Raw genomic sequence first — 18,440 nt, forward strand, 5'->3', positions numbered from 1 at the left:
GTGTCTATTAATGGAGCCTGCCTTTACTCACTCACCACAGCCTTCTCACCTTTTTAACCCTTTACTTTGGTCTCTATTATTAAAGATTTTTTTTAAAGATTTATTTATTTATTTATACACTGGGTACAGTCAGAAGCGCGGGAGGCTGAGAGAATTCACCAGAGCCAGAGCGGGGAACAAAACAGGCAGACTGACGAAATACACTGCTGAGGGGAGCAGTGGGCACAGCAGGAGAGTTTTGTCACACCATGTGGGACCCTCACCGGTGGCCAGGGCGCTGCAGAGGCTGCAGGCAGCTTTGTAGTCCAGTGCTCAACTGCTGCGCCACCAGGGGAGGCCCTGTTTAAGTGTGATCTTGATCTTAAGCTCTAAGTAAAATTTGCATGGAATTGTTTGTCAAAGCCTTGTCTGCAGAACCTTACTTAATATTCAAAATAGTGAGTTTGGAGATAAATAAAAGGAAAACAAATGATGAAATGAAGTAGCCTTTTTGAATATCATAATCCAAGAATGACTTCACCTAAAAATGTAAATTAATTTAATAAGGATTTAGAACAATCATTATGTTTAATCTGTTTTCATTTCTGAAACCTCCAAATATTTTCAATATATTCTCTCTTTCAAATTGTATTATTTTGCCCTTCTACAATGGTTCCTAGTTCCTTTTTAGAATACAGGATTAAACCAAATGGGGGAGGGAGGTGACAATTTGCTGCCTACCATGCTCTTCTAGCATAATAAATCAGTTTGTGTAATAAGCCAGTTTAGTAAAGCATGCATTTTACAAAAATCACTGTAAATTGTCTGATAAATTAGGAAGATCAGGGTATTCTAAACTTTTACTACAATATTCTTTTTTGTTATTACTTCATTTCTTTGTATTCTTTTTTATTGATGCAACATCAATTTACAACACTGTATATGATGCAGAGGTAAAGGATCACAATATGATGTTCTCATCATAATCCTAATTTCATGTGAAATCACTTCAAAAATTCCATCAATATCCATCATAAAGCACAAGAGGAAAGTAAGCTACAAATTAAGCTTGGAAATGAGGCAATCAAAGATTAATGTTCAGAAGGTTTGAAGACCAAAAGAATAATATTTGAAGGACTCAGAACTAAGACTTCATTTTTTCAAACAGCTCAATATAAGACAATTGTAATGGGACCTGGAGAGAGGTCGGAAGGAGCAGAAAATGGAGTCAAAGATAGGAAGAGAAAGAACCAAATTCAACTCTTCAGTTATAAATAATTCTAATCCTTCCTGGGTTATTACATGAGAAATGGAATTTGTTCTGATAGAGCAGGGAATGATAAGAAAAAGAAAATGGGAAACTAGAAAGACAGATAAGCTAAAAGCAATAATGAAAATTAATCATGACATCTTGGAAAATTTAGACGACCTTTATGGGACCAGAACACAAATTCTACTGAGAGTAATTACCTTATTTTCAACTTTGACTTTACATGAGTATGAACTAAAAAGTAAAATAAATGTTTACCTTTAATGCTTTTAGGTAGTAATGCATTGCTGTTTCTTAGTTTGAAAATTTTTTCCATTACTAACATTTTTACCAGTACTCGAAATTTTCATCCATCACTGCCATACTTACTAATCTTAAGTTTAGTATATTGATGCTAAAATAATTTAAACTCTTATTAAAATTTTACTTTTATTCCAGTGGTCTTGTTACAGGGCAGGGAGAGGGGCATCCCAGACCCCACAAACCTGCCTGCTCTAAATAGGTTCTGCCATCCACCTCATCAACACAAAACATATGAGACCTTAATGGGAAGGAACTTTAATACAATTAGGAAACAATACAGGAAAGGCAAAGAATATAGTTTCTAAATCAAGCACCCAAAGTTACCCATCCCCTCGTGGGTCCATCCAAGCAGGATTGGCCCAGAGCAAGGCTCCAAAGCCTGTCATGAGTCTAAATCATCTTCCAGTGGAGACCCACAGAAAAGGATCAGAAATAACCAGACAAGTCTGGAAGGAAAAGAGCAAAATCAAAATCAAGACAAAACCGCCATTGTCACCTCCCCACGGGTCTCTCACCCATATTTGTTTCAACCAGTCCACAACCAAAAGGCAAGCACAGTTTCTTCACATGTCTCTCCAATCCACGTGCCTCCTCCAGGTCTCCTTCTGGCTTTCCATCCTGCTTCCTTCCTTTCTCAGTCTCCTCTGTAGCCTCTTCTCCTCCCTACTCAGCTCCACACTCCTTTGGCTGGGGCAGGAAACCTGGAACCTCCTCCTTTCCTGGAGACCACCCTGTTACAGTATCTATCAAGCTCTGGAGCAGAAATGGAAAGCAAAACTTTACATGATAGCCTAACACTTGCAGATCTCAAGTTTCCTTCCTCTCCCCTACTCTCCTCCACATAAATGTAATTCTCCAAGTCAGAATGTAGGTGACTTATTTCTAGACCTTCTAGTCAAGGAATCAGAGATACAGACATAAGCACAGAATAAATCTAAAGTGGGTACAAGTTTTCACTCTAGCCATCAGATGAGTTCCTAATTTCCTAATTTTCTACTGAGTCTTGAGGACAAAATGGCAAATTACTTTGGAAAAATATTAATATTCATGAAATATACTCTTTGATTATCTGCTTTGAAGAGAAATGTATATTTTTAAAACAAGGAAATTTTTCAGATGTAAGTATATTTTGTAACTTGAGGATTAACTTTTGAAACATTTGCTTACACATAAAAATTAATCTGTGACAGTAAATGCCAAATATTTAATACAATCACTTGATTCAATTACTTGATTTGTTGCAATATCTGAAAGTGTTTATTCTTTTACATTTTACAGCCAAGAAAATTCTTCCAAATTTATGAGCAATGATCTCTAAAAATAGTAAATGCCGCTGGTCATTTAAATACAGTCCCCTAAGGGAACTCACATATGACTCAGCCATCAATGTTTATTAGCAAGATATAGGTGAGTAAATACCATCAATACTAATAAATCATCTCATATAATTATACTGAGAGGGATTATAGTGATAATGCCAATGTCAGAACTATATCACTTACTCTGTCTGTATTAACTTGTTTCATATATGCCTCATTAATTTCCTTTCCCCAATTACTCATTGAGAGGGGACATCATCTACTTAATGTTATGAAAGAAAATATAGGTCACAAATAAATGAAAGTCAAAGACTCATAATGGGGACAAAACTATTCTGTGAATGTTAACTTGTATCTTGATTTTTAAAAAATGAAGTATAATAAAGAAAATTTGCCTTGAGTATAATGTATTTGAATGATGTAGAGCTTTTGTCCCTTAGAGTTCAGAGCTCCTCATTACCTAGAAAGAGATGACTGAACTAGAGAATAAGCTGCTATATTCAAAAGGAAATGCTGGCACATTTGATTTAATCAAAAGATTAGACAATGATGTTATCAGATCTTTCAGAAAAGAAAAATTACTTGTTTGAAGTTAGACATGAAACAAAAATCATACAAAGGAATTCCACTGTCACTAGGTAATTTTTTTAAAATATCCACTCCTTTCCTCAACAAATATTGGCTCAGCATATATTTATTGAGCCCTACCACTGTATCAAGCTTTGGAAATATGAAGATAATAGTACATAGTCTATTTCCTCACAATGTTTAGAATCTATAGAGGAAAAAGTAAATAGATCCTTCAACACTGAGAGATAAGGAGTGTAGTAAAGGTATACTTTCCCAAGCTACTCTGTTATTACTGTTAAAATAGAAAATGTCCTAGTGTGTTCAGGTTGCTATAACAAAACTATCACAGGCTAAGTAGCTTATAAACAACAAAATCTATTGCTCACAGTTTACATGGCAGGAGGCCTGAAACCAAGGCCTGAAACCAGCAGGATTGGGTGAAGGCCCTCTCAGGTGGCAGATCATGGGGAATCCTCTGGGACTCTTTTATAAAGAGAACACTGATCCCATTCATGAGGGCTCCACACTCATGGCTGAATAACATCCCAAAGGCACCATCTACCAATACCATCACATTTGGGGGTTAGGATTTCAACATGTGAATTGGGAGGGACACAAACACTCAGACCATACAAGTTCATATGAATGCTTTAAATTATGGCTTTTGAACACTTTTCATTGGACTGATCCTAAATCAATAGAACTTTGGTCAGAATATGGCCAATATAGAAAATAATAAAGTCCTATTCCAATTGTTTCACTTTTACCTGAAAACCATGAAATCTGAGCTCTCCCACAATTTCATTGAAAATGTCATCTGAACAGGTGTTTTATTCATCTCTGCACCTACTCCTCTATCATCTAACTCCAAATCTATTGTAGGCCCTATTGTAGTTTCCAGGATATATTAAATCTCATAAATGATTGGGGAATGACTGGCATTTCTTTAGAGCTAAATGTTATGGGAGTGAAGGGAAATATATTCTCTTAGAAATACTGATACATTTGAAAATCTCAGGAAGCCATGCGATGCTTTCTTTGATGGAGTCTATACTGAAAGACCTCAGAAAAGAAAAGCAAACAACATATCATTCTCTGAAAGTAATCATGTGAGTCCATTGCAATAATGTATTTTTATTATTGTATAGGGTTCCATAGTATTTTTAATTGAGGAGAAAGCTATTAAAATCATTGAAATTCAGCTGCCTATTTGCTCAAAGAAAATATTTATATAATTGTTTGTGTGCTTCAATAGGAATAACTGTTCACTACATGCAGAACTGAATTATTTTGGTAGTATTTTGATTCTTAAGTATATCTAAAAAAGTAGAATTATCTAATATTTCACTGTATTTTATTTAGTACTTTGATTCTGTCCAGGCATATTATGGATATCAAGTTATTCTTGTTACACTATAAATATCATTCATATCTTCCAGATACAACACTGAATTAACCACAGTTGAATTTCTTCAAAAGTCATGTCTTTTAAACACTGGAACAAGAAACCTATATTTTAGTTTATTATTCAGTATGGCCTTTCGTTGTTTCCATTCTGAATTCTACACTACTAATAAACCAATTCTAATGTTCTCAAAACTAAAATTACTCAAGGTAAATTTCAGTGATTGCAAACATTGATCCAATATGAAAACTAAAATAATTTAAAATTCATTACTTGATTTGTCGTCTTGCCCATTCAAGATAGAAATTTTTCACGTACCCCCAATTCTATGCCGGTGAAACTGAGATACTCATATTCTTTTATAACAAACTCCCTTTTTTCCAAACACAGTAATTATGCAAAATAAGAATAGGTTCCAAAAAACAAAGTTATGTTAGAAAACTAATACTATAATTAAAACTTTCCCACATTCTGTCAATATTGTTTACTTAGTGAAACACATGAAATTATAATGTTAAATGGAATAGTCTAAAATTTTCTGAAATTTGTATAATTTAAACTTCTATAGATGGCAATTTGAATGCATCTATTATGATTAGATTAAGGGGGTAGTTTTAAAATATGCTAAACTTAGCTTAGCATTTGCTTTTAGTTTTTTTAATTCTAGCAACTTGCAGATATATTATGTTCATGTATATAATGAACATCATTCTCACATGTACAGGGGAAATTATTATAACTCCATTTTAATGATGGAGTGAAAGACTAATGAGTTATAAAAACTAGTGTGAAATAAAAGGAATACATCTGGGTTTCCCAATTCCTAATCAAATGTATCTCTTCTGGTTATTAACTTTTAAAAATTAAGATTCTAAAATGAATTATGCTAATTCATCTTCAAAACCAAAACTTATTTGAGCTATTATAGAAACTTGAAATTTCAAGATGTTAATAATTGTCATTTGTTCATATTGTCTCAATTGCTGTAGAGATCAAGTTTAGAGCAATTTGAATTCAATTTATTTAAAAGTTTATATTGATGCTGCTGACAAATATAGAGAAAGGAAAAACTGAAGGTGTAACAATCAGAGAAAATGATGAGTATAGGTTGGGAAATATGAATTATGGGATCCAGAAAAAGATATTCAGGTAGTTATTCAGTTCACAGCTCAGTGTATGTGTGTGTGTGTGTGTGTGTGTGTGTGTGTATACAAACTCAACATGCACCAGTTAATTTATAAAGACACTTGAGTCACAAAAGCAATCCCAGAAGAGAAATAAAGGAGAAGGGAGGACCTCCCTGGTGGCACAAAGTGTTAAGGATCAGCATTATGAAGATATCCACAGCTACTGCAGCACGAGTTCGATCCCTGGCCAGGGAGCTACTCACATGGCGCAGTAGACCTCTCCTGACTTGCCCACTGCTTCCCCTTAGCAGTGTATTTCAATAGATCCGCCTGTTCTGCTCCCTACTCTGTCTCTGCTGAATCCTCTCACCGCCCCCCCACACACACCTCTGGTCTGTACCCCAGTTCTTGTATACATAAATAAATAAATCCTTTTTAAAAATAAATAAAGGAGAAGGGAAATAGGTGTCAGTATCTGTCTCAGTCCAGTTAGGGCATAGAAAACGCATGAGTTATTTTTAATAGAGAGAATTTAATATAGATAATTATTGACTAGTTGGAACTGATGCAGCAAAGAGAGAACTCTATCATATCCCACAAGTTAACAACTGTATGAAGCTACTATTACCCCTCCAGTTGGAAACAAAGGGAAAAGGTTGGGATTATTGAGATTTAGAAGGTAGAGGAGGGAGCTGTTGTACCTAGGACTTAAACCTCAGTAGAGGGGGCACTGCTTGTTTGATGCTGGTATCTCTGAGGAAGTTAGAAACTGATCCAACCAGTGGTAGAGAAACTGCAAGCTGGATTCAACTGCTGCCGCTGCCACTGCCACTGCCAAAGTAAAGTGAGACAAAATTAGAAAGCCACATGAACCCAGTAGAAATGAGTAAGTCCCTTCTGCCTCCATCAGCCATGGAGTGTCCCTGGTGCCATTTATTGGCAGAGTCCAGCATGGAGAGAGCTGGCCAAGCCCTGGTTTACAGATTCCAGCCCCAGCACCACAGAGTAGGGACTAGATGGATAGGTTTGGAGCTGAGACAGACAATAGCATAATGCCAGCACATAACCATTTATTATGTGCCAATTGGGAGGAAGAGGTTTAAAAACATTTTGATAAATAAAGTGGAACTGAGTCATAGATGCTACCATTTATTGATTAATTACAATTCATTAAGCATAGAATTAAGCACTTCAAGTCCATTACCTCATTTAGTCCTCACAACAACAATTTGAAGTGGATATTAGTATTCTCTGGTTACAGATAAGAAAACTGATATTCAGGAAAGTTAAGTAAATTAGTCAAAGTTACATAATTTTTAATTTCAATAGTCTAAACATTTGTTTTCCTTTCCTGTAGTAGTTTTCAGACTATAGTCTATGGAGCCCTCAAGCTTCAAAAGGTTACCTGAGGGGCCACAGTGGAAATGACCATCACATGAGGTTGGCCCCCACTCCTGTTACAAGCGGTACCTCTCTCCCTTTTGCTATTTCATAAATGAAAAGACTGCATGGAGAATATAACTCCATGTAAGATTTCACTTGGCAGGAAAGACTTCGCTGCTGAAAAAGCTAGAAAACCTCTTCCTTGAAAGCAGATTAGTACCTCTTTTTGCCCTACACAGTTCCACTTGAACAAGTCCCAGCTGTTTAGTTTACCATTGCTTTCCTCCTTTTCTGGTTGGACTTTCAGATTTAAGGTATGACTTTCTTAATATCCTAAATGCCCCCTTTTGTAAATGAATGACACCTACTAAGAAAAGATGTTTTCATTTATGCCAGATTTGATAGACTCAATGGTGTTCTTGGCCCTCTAGAGAATTTCTCTCCACCAAGGCTGATGCCCACAGGGTCTTCTCTCCCACCCAGCTCCAAAGTCACCTGCTTATTACCTCTTCTAATTGTCATTTGACTTCATTTGAGAACTCAATCTCCTGCTAAGTCTCTGTGACTTCTTGAAGGAGAGAAACTCTGTGTCTTCTAGATATTCTACACTCAAAATACATATGTAACAATGTTAAAATAAACCCCACAAGAAAAGATTATTGAAACCCTGTTCAGTCTGCTCATTCCCCAGCATGCTTGGAATATCAGACTGTAGTGCAAAGGGATAATGCACAAAGTAATGTGTCTTCATTTTACAGGAGAACTTTGTATTAAGTCAAATCCAGGCACTAAATGAAGAGTTACTAGCAAGTGGTTGTCCTTGACCTAGAATTTGTAAATCTTTTCATCATTTATAAAAATTAATTTTATTTCAAATGAATCTATTATGTTAGTCGTTATGTGAAAGTTATATATGATTATCCTTTGGAATGAGGTGATGTATAAAGATTATGAAATTTGGGTCATACCTATAATTAGTTATTAATATGCACATAAAGAAAATCTTTGTGCATCTTAAGCTTTGACAAAGAATTTCTGCAAGTATATTAGAAAACCATAATATGACATTGGGTAAAATGCAAATTAATTTTAAGCCATGTGGAGCCATTAAGAATGAAAATGACTATGCCGTGGAGAAGTAAGGGCAATTGAAAACACTTAGAGCTTTTGAATCCGTACAAAGCAAACTATAACATTCCATCATAAAACAACTAGTCTTCATAATATTTATATGCTCTGAAGAATTAGAGAATACCTTCAAGAAAAATAATTCCTTAGAGTTTCTGTGTGTGGATTTATCATTTCCAAAGTACTTTTCATGATCAGTCATTTGAACTAGAGGACAATCCTTTATGCAGGAGAGGTAGCTGTGTCAATTTTCAATCACAGAAATGTGAAGAAAGAGAATGACATCTAGGTCTTCTAACTTCTGATATCATATACAGTATCCAGCAAAGTAAGTGGATACATGAACACATACTCAAGTATGCAAATTCAGGTTCTCCTTTCAGCATACATCCAAAATAGTCAAGAAAATTTAATATCACCCCTCCAAAATATAATTTGATATAACTTTATCACATGAAAAGATAAACTCATATTACTAAACTAAATTTTGCATGTATTACATTCTGTAAGTTATCACCATATATTTATACATCCCAATTTCACTATTAGACCACCAGTTTTTGGAAAGAAAGGACTGTACCATTTTTGTCCTCACAGAATTTAACAAAGTGTCTTTTAGATACATGGAATGCTTTCAGTACATGGAATGAATTATAATCCAAGCCTAACTATACCACAAATCATTTAAGAATAAAACAAATAACTGTTTTACAAAGTAGACAACTGAGGCAAAGAATTTATATCAGTTAAAGTTATTGTCAAAGTCAGATCTAAATTCTGAAATGTAGACAATGTAATGAGTTTTTTGAAGTTTAGAAATCTTTTCGTAAGTGTTTTTCCCATCACCTCTGTTTTTGGAAGCTTTGGGTGCGATAAAATCTACAGTCAGAAAACTAATTCAATACATGCCCAGCTTACATGACATTTATGTATTGATCCACTGCTAGATTCTTAATAAAAATGTGTGTGTGAGTGAAGGATACCATCAGCAAGCAGCCCAGTGACACCAGGAAGACAAGGAGCCATGTATCTCAGGGTCCAGGCATTGATTTCCACGGATAAGATTATCAACTGCTTCTCCAACTCTTTTAAGTCTCCTCACTAATCTGAAAAGCAGTCAAGTCATGTGCCAAACCACTTACAGACACATTAGCCCACACAGAAAAAAAAAGCTACTCTGCTGCCATTAAGCCAATGGAAAATTAAGGTTTTACTTCTATAGCAATGTCCCTGATCATGACCCATCAGCTCCACTCACCAGTGAGTCATTGTAAAGAATATTCCTTTATACTAGCTATCGCACTGTAATTCCTCTTCTCTTATTTTCCTAGTACAAGATTAGTAAGACTAGAACATCCAGGGTCAGGTGGAAAATGAGTGAACAGATGATGAGCATTCCACCTAGAAATATATAAATTGTATGCAATGTACATCCCTGGACTTTAATCATATGAAAATTTTTCACATTGCATTCTCCAACATAGATCTAAACCCTGTAGTTAAAAGTTTTTCAAAATAAACTTAACAGGCAACTATAAATTAGAGACACTCTGCAGTGGAGAGGGGAGGCAGAGGGATCAAAACAGGGGAGGGAAAAACACAAGGGACTATGGTGATGGTGCACCAGTGAATTGGTGGTGGAAATTATACAGGGACTATACCTGAGAGGAGAAAGCATGCATTGGACAAAAAGGAAGAGTAATGTAAAATATTATAAAATTTTTTAAAAGTTATTTTCAATAATTAAACATTTCATTTAAAAATAAGAGCAGTGACTATTTCTGAACATGTAGACATAAGTCATCTCTATTTTTTAATTCTGTATTATAAATCAGTAAAAGTTCTTTAATTTTAATTTATCCTAGGACTTTTCAGTTTTTAACCTAATACTAAAGAAACACGGTCTATGTTTCTTACATGAACCCATGCTTAGTATTTCTCACAAGCATTCCTAACAAGTTTATGTGTTTAACTAATAAACTAGCAAAGAGGTTAAGGGACTAACATAATCATGGTAAATGAATCCTTTGGAAAAGCAAATTTGAACAAATGCCACTGCAATGCACATATTACCTCCTTATCAAAATAATTTAAGGACAGTTTTAAAAACCATCCAAAATCTTCTCTCAGAGTTCTGTTCAAGCCATTTGAGCTACAGTATATAACTCTGCATCTGCTGTACTGTACTGCCAAGGTGCTCACTTTGTCTCTGTCATAATAGAAGAGGTTTTGGAAGAACCACAGTTTTCAGATATTCTCATACCAGGCACAGCATATTACAAAAGCTGAATATAAGGGAGAATGCAAATAGCTTAAGTATTTGGGAGAAAATAGCACAGAAGTAATATCATGTCCGTGTTTTCCTACAGTGCTGCAGACCCACCTTTCATACTGGGTTTGTCTCTATTACATTTAGCAAAAATGAATTTATTAACAAAGATATAATCCTACACTAATCCATAAAGGCTTTCTTCTCCAACAGAAAACTGAAATACAGAAAAGTGGGTCTATTAGCTAATATGACAAATGACAAAATGACATTCCAACCAAGCATAGCTGTGCTTAATATATGTGCAAACACCCATTCAATAGAAAAATCTCTACAGCACCAAAGAGAAATTCTGACAAGATCATGAGCTGTTATGACAAGTGCTCATTATTTTTACAACCCAGGAAACTACTACCCAGTTAGAATCTGAATGGTTCAGCCACACCTACCAGTAGTAAAATAATACATATCCTTAAACAAAATATTTTCACTACAATGGACATCTTCTCTGAAAGTGACACCTGAGTTCTGACAGTTCAATTTGTATTACACAATTGTGCAAATCACGGCAGGCTGGACTAAGGATGAATTCTCAACCTAATTAGCATAATTATATTACTTGATATAAAAATTTGGAATTAGAATCATGTAGTCTGTCACTAACATGCAGACCTGGGAATTCTGAAGCACCTTAGAGAATGATTTAGTGGTGAGGAAGCCAGGGGAAGGGGTTGCAGGCAGAGAAGGGAGGTCATGGTTTTTGGATCTTTCTAGCTCCTTTTTGGAGTCCCTACTACATTCCTGCTTTTGTGCTATGTTCCTGTCTCCTTTAATAAACTCCCATGTGTTGCTTAATTCTGAAATTGAATTATTGCCTAAAGCCCAGAACCCTAAGTAATCATCCCCCAACATTAAATTCATTTCTCTTCTTTTAATACTTTTTTTATTTATATTTTACTTATCCATAGCTTATCTCCTCAACCAAATTTTCTCAAATTTATTAATTTTTCAGTCATTTATGCAAGTGTAATTTTGCCAGTACATCGTCTCACTTTCGTATGTCACTCACCCTTCACCAAAACCCTGGTGCCAAACTTCTCTTCCCCTTTCTTCCTCTATCCGCCTTTCCTCCCTTTCCCACTCAATTCCTTCTGTTAACCAGTGTATTTTTCAGAGTCAAGAATTATTTTTGCTATTCTTTGCCAGCTTGTTTTCTTTGGTTATTTATAGTTTACCAGTGAAACCATCTGTTATCTGCCTTTCACTTTGACTTATTTCATTTAGTATAATCACCTCAAAAAGATCCTTCCAGTTTTCTTCATCTACTGTTGGTGGAAATGTAATTTGATACAAATTCTATGGAAAATGGTTTGGCTATTTCTTTAAAAAGAAATAAATGAAAATGGAAATAGCATGAGATCCAGCAATACCACTGCTAGATATTTACCAGAAGAATATGAAAACTGGACCTCCCTGGTGGCGCAAGGGGTTAAGTACCACACTATGAAGCAATCCACAGGCTCTGCAGCACAAGTTCAATCCCCGGTCGGCCAGGGAGCTACCCACATGGCACAGCAGACCTCTCCTGTCTCACCTAGTGCTCCCCTCAGCGGTGTGTTTCAGTCAGTCTGCCTGTTCTGCTCCCCACTCTGTCTCTGGTGAATCCTCTCCCCCCACACCGTACCTCTGGCCTGTACCCCAGCACTTATATACATAAATAAATATTAAAAAAAAAGAATATGAAAACTCAACTAAAAAAGGTTTATGTACTTTTATGTTCATAGCATCATTATTTGCACTAGTCAAGTTATAGAACCAACCTAAGGTGGTCAACTTTAAATACTTATTGTACACATTGTTCTCAAGAACATAAGGAATATTCTCACAGTAGCATATATGTTGGGTCATAAAACAAGTGTCAATAAATTCAGGAAGATTGAAGAAATATCAAATATCTTTCCTGATCACACTGATATAAATCTAGAAATCAACAACAAAAAAGAAAAAAACTCAGGTATGTGATGATTAAACAACATACTATTGAATGCCTGCTGAGTTAATGAGGAAAGCAAAAGAAAAATTTAAAAATATCTTGAGACAGGGCCTCCCAGGTGGCGCAGCGGTTGAGCGCTGGGTTGCTAAGCTGCCCACAGCCTCTGCGGCGCCGGTTCGATCCCCGGCTGCTCTCCGGCCACCAGAGGAGGGTCCCACATGGCGTGCAGACCTCTCCTGCCGCCCGCTGCTCCCCTCAGCAGTGTACTTCGGTCCTTCTGCCTGCTCTGCTCTCCGCTCTGGCTCTGGTGAATTCTCTCACCCTCCCGCGCTTCTGACTGTACCCAGTGCATGTATAAACAAAAACAAAGAAAGAAAGAAAGAAAGAAAGAAAGAAAGAAAGAAAGAAAGAAAGAAAGAAAGAAAGAAAGAAAGAAAGAAAGAAAGAAAGAAAGAAAGAAGAAAGAAAGAAGAAAGAAAGAAAGAAAGAAGAAAGAAAGAAAGAAAGAAAGAAAGAAGAAAGAAAGAAAGAAAGAAAGAAAGAAAGAAAGAAAGAAAGAAAGAAGAAGAAAGAAGAAAGAAAGAAAGAAAGAAAGAAAGAAGAAAAGAAAGAAAGAAAGAAAAGAAAGAAAGAAAGAAAGAAGAAGAAAGAAGAAAGAAAGAAGAAAGAAAGAAAGAAAGAAAAGAAATAAAAAGAAAGAAAAGAAAGAAAGAAAGAAAGGATAAGAAAAGAAAGAAAACATGCCTCTATATAAAAAAAAAAAAAGTTTAAAAATATCTTGAGACAAACAAAAATGAAGACAGAAGCTACCAAAACCTGTGGGACACAGTATAAACAGTACCAAGAAGGAGGTATATATTACTATTGGTCTACATCAAAAACAAGAAAGATTTCAAATAAATAATCCAACTTTACATCTTAAGGAACTATAAAAAGAAACAAAAAGAGAACAAATGCAACAAAAAGCCACTAGAAGGAAGGAACTAATTAAAATTAGAACAGAAATAAAACAGAAATCAACAAGAAAATACAAAAGATCAGTGAAACCATAAGCTAATTCTTTGAAAAGAAAAATAAATAAACTTCAAGCTATGCTCACTAAGAAAACAGGGAGAAAACTAGTAGAATCAGAAGTGAAAGAGCAGATGTTAAAACGGGCATCTCAGAAATAAAGAATAATAAGAGACTATTATGGACATCATTATACCAATACATTAGATAACCTATAAGAAACATACAAATTTTTAAAACCATGTTACCTTCTAAGACTGAATCAGGAAAAAAAGAGAAAAACTGAACAGACCAATCACAAGCAAGGAAATTAAAACTGTAATCAAAAGCCTTTCTATAAAGCAAATGCCAGGACCAGATGGTTTCACTAGTGAGCTGTACTAAACCCTCAAAGATGAACTAATACTTATCCTATTCAAACTCTTCAAAAAAAAATGAAAAGGGAATGCTTTCAAACACATTTTATGATGAAACATTATCCTGATATAAACATTAGACAAGGAAAATCACAAACACACACACACACATATATATGCAGACCAATAACTGTACCTCACACCCTTATTAAAAAGAGGAGAAACGTCAAGTGTTGGGATGAATGTGGAGATAAAGGAATGCTTGCACACTGTTGATGGGAATGTAGACTGGTCCAATACCTATAAAAAACAGCATAGTTTTTTCAAAATATTAAAAAATAGATATGCCATATTACCAACAAACCTGCTCTTCCATGTATCCAAACAAGGAAAAAAATACTAATTTGAAGAGCCACTGAACACATATATTCATTGTAGCACTATAATAGCCAAGTTATGGAAACAACCTAAGTGTCCAATGGAAATGAGTAGATTAAGATGTAGCGTATTTCACAATGGAGTAGTACTCTCAGCTATTTAAAAAAAAAAAGATATTTATGACAACATGGAACAGGAGGGGACTGTACCAAACAAAATAAGTGATAAGGGAAAGATGAAAATACTGACAATTTTACTTACGTGGAATAAAAAGAAACAAAACAAAGGGAAGAGACCTTATAAACTGACTCCAGAATTGAGGCTACTGGAAGGCAAGAGTGAGAAGTGGGGAGCAAAGGAGGGTGAGAAGTGGGGTCAATAGACTATGGTGGAACATTGCCAGTACTTTGCTAGCAGGTGTGGTGTGGTAACATGTATTCAAAAGTTGTGAACCTATGCCCCTTAATCATATACAATCATATACAATAACATAAAGCAATGTTACCTCAATAAAAAAGTAATACAAATGAAAATAAATGTAAATGTAAATAAGAACTCGTTGAGAATGCTCTATGTTAACATCTATTTTCCTTTTTATTCAAACATGCTGTTTGTAATTATGATCTGTTGTATGACCTATATACAAGTACATATGTTGTTTTGGGAATGTTTCCTAAGAGTTTGCAAGCACCAGGAACTAACCTTCTGGCTCTATTTTTCAACTTTTGGATGACAGATTGTGTTATATGCTGTTCCTTATATTACTGCTACAATTAGTCCATGTTAAAATGCAAACTAAGAAAACCAAAGAAGACCTCTTGATCATACATTCTTCAGAGGGTAGTCAGGTCTCCTCTCCCTAGGGAAAAGTTTAAGGAACCAGGTCAGAAAGACTGCGACTAAATGACACCATTGTTGAAGAGCACGTAGGAAAGCAAAAGGTTCTCTTTAGTGATCTTCCCCCATTTCTTAAAGTTTCTTTCCTATCTTTTACCATCATCCCTCCTCCCAGATTGCCCTTCTGAGTTATTGGGATGGACCCCTGACAGCTGCTCAGTTTGTCAATCTGTCTTCCATAATATTATTAGCTCCAGGGCCTCCCTGGTGGCACAAAGGGTTAAACACTGCACTATGAAGCAATCCGCAGCCTCTGCAGCACAGAGTTCAATCCCTGGCCGGTCAGAGAGCAACCCACATGGTAAAGTAGACCTCTCCTGATTCACCTGCTGCTCCCCTCAGCAGTGAATTTCAGTCAATCTGCCTGTTCTGTTCCCCACTCTGTCTCTGGTGAGTCCTCTCACACACCCCACACACCCCACACCTCTGGCCTGTACCCCAGCTTTTGTATGCATAAATAAATAAATCTTTAAAAATAAATCGATAAATAAAAATAAAAGAATACTATCAGCTCCAAAGTCATGCATTTCTGCATCACTCCTTTACTCAAAAATCAGTAACTCTCAGAGATCAGAACTGATCCCATTTACCCATTTAACCTAAATTCCTACTGTACTCATTCATTCATCCAACAACGTGCATCCACCAAAGGGAAGGCGCTGTGGTAAGCACTAGAACGCAGTGAGGAATACAGGCAAGTAACAGGAAGTAATACTGCGTGGGTGAGCAGATGTCTAGCCTGAGCAGCACATCTTTCAATCTCTCTCTCAGTCCCTCTACTGCTTTTTTTTTTTAAAGATTTATTTATTTATACAAGCACTAGGTACAGTTAGAAGCATGGGAGGGTGAGAGAATTCACCAGAGCCAGAGCAAGGAACAGAACAGGCAGACTGATGAAGTACACTGCTGAGGGGAGCAGCGGGCGGCAGAAGAGGTCTGAGTGCCATGTGGGACCCTCGCCCAGCGGCCAGGGATCGAACCAGCACTGTAGAGTCTGCAGGCAGCTTCGCAACCCAGCGCTCAACCACTGCGCCACCAGGGGAGGCCCTCCCTCTATTGCTTTCATCACATGTCTCCTGTATCTATCCTTCCTCCCTCCTTCCTTAATATCCGTGGTGATTCCATTGGGTCCACCTGATAATCCAGGATAATCTTCATGTATCATGATCTCTGAATTAATAACAGCTTTAAAGTCTCTTTTGACATGTTAGGTAATATATTCACAGGCGCTGGGGTAAGGACATAGATGTCTTTGGCAGGTGGTAGGTATTACTCCATCTACCATAGAAAGTATTCTGGACCTGCCATGAGAGAAAAATTTGTGTTAATTCATTAACTTCAGGGAACTTGTCTCTACTGATATTGGGTTAACTAATGGTATCCATAAGTCCAACAATCCCTAGTTGGACTGTAGTTAGGAAAGCAACAATAACTTGCTCCAGTCTGTTGCGAAAGTAGTGTCCTACACATAAAATAATGCATTTAAAAAGTTTACTAATGATAAAGGCATCATGTTCTTGATAGCTAAGAACAGCCAAAAGTAGCTCAAATTTTTATTTCAGCAATTTTTTTAATAGCAACCACTATTCATTTTAAACCTTAAACCAAAATTTTTAATACCTATAAGAAAATTAGTTTACATCTTACCTTATTCTGCCTGTTTTGTGCCAAAGGTGTCATCCAGAAGTGAAACAGCATAAAAAGGAACATGGACATACAAAGTTACAGGTGAGCCCAAAAGCCCAAGGAAAAGTTGAAATAATCATATACTTAAGGGGTTTTTTCCCCTTCTGGAAATGTGGAACTGCGCAATTATTACTTCAAGATTAAGTCTACCTCAATGTCTACAGATTTTACTTTCTTAAACTTTCTACTGCAATGATCCGTGGGTTATCATCAAATACTGTTGTTATAGAAGAAAACTAAAAGATGAGGTAGAGTCGTGTCCCCTCTAGACATTCATCACCAGAAAATTCCTTATCACTCTAATGACTGTTCACTGGAAAAATTTTATGCCCTTTCATGTTTTCCAATTTAGAAAAAGAATCAGACTTTAATGTGAATGCATTTTTAACACGTTTCTGTGCTTTAGGGAAGCTGCTTTTAGGAGACAAATGTAATAAATGTTTTTAATCATACTAAAATGGCTTGCCCAGAGTCTGAGGTTTAATTCAACTTTTCAGTGACAACAAAATAGAAAAATCTAAACACAATTATTAGCTCAGGCTCCTCCCTTCTCAACATGGCTACCTATTGTTTAAATATACTTGCAAGATAAAACTCATTTAGGGAAATAGGGACACATATGCCTGCCTGGTTAATTTCCACAATCCTTTTTACCCACATGGAACCACACTGTTAACTGCCACTCGTCTGAGACTCCTGACCCCATCCCTCCAAGCTGTTCCCACCTTCAAAATATACTTCACCCTATCCCACAGATACATCCCCTTCCCATTTTCCCTAGCTTGTTCTCATATGCCCTTCAGGTTTTCAATAAATTCTTAATGTCACCGATGAAAATGTCACTGCTGAGAAGATTTAAGTCTCATTGTTCTACTCAGGCCTTTAACTGCAAAGTAAACAGCCTGCTTTCCATAAGTTTGTCCTCAGATTTAAACTGAACAGAAATCAAAGAATAATTTCTGTCCCATTATCTTTTCCTTGGTTTGACTCATAGTCTTAGAAATTCCATCTAAACATCTCCCTGCAGATGCACCAGTCACCTCATCATTTCCATGTAATCTCACTGATTTCTAAAGTGCTGCAGCCAAATCTGAGATATCCTAATAATGCCTTTCCCTTTTCAGTCTAGTAGGTAGCAGGTAAGAAGGGGAAACAGATTTGAAGACTATAATAAAGAAAGTGACAAAGACTTTTATACATAATAAAGAATTTGTAAGTGTTGATAGTTCCTGAGAATAGATGCAGAAAATAAATTATCTTGGAGAAGAGATTTCCGCTTATTTACCTCCATTGCCACCATAAGATACTGTGCAACTTCTCAACTGATATCCATAAACTTAATGGGATGTTTCCAGAAAAATGAAGT

Source organism: Talpa occidentalis, unplaced genomic scaffold, assembly GCF_014898055.3.
Source record: "Talpa occidentalis isolate TD23 unplaced genomic scaffold, MPIMG_talOcc4v2.1 talOcc4.11, whole genome shotgun sequence".
Classification (NCBI taxonomy): domain Eukaryota; kingdom Metazoa; phylum Chordata; class Mammalia; order Eulipotyphla; family Talpidae; genus Talpa; species Talpa occidentalis.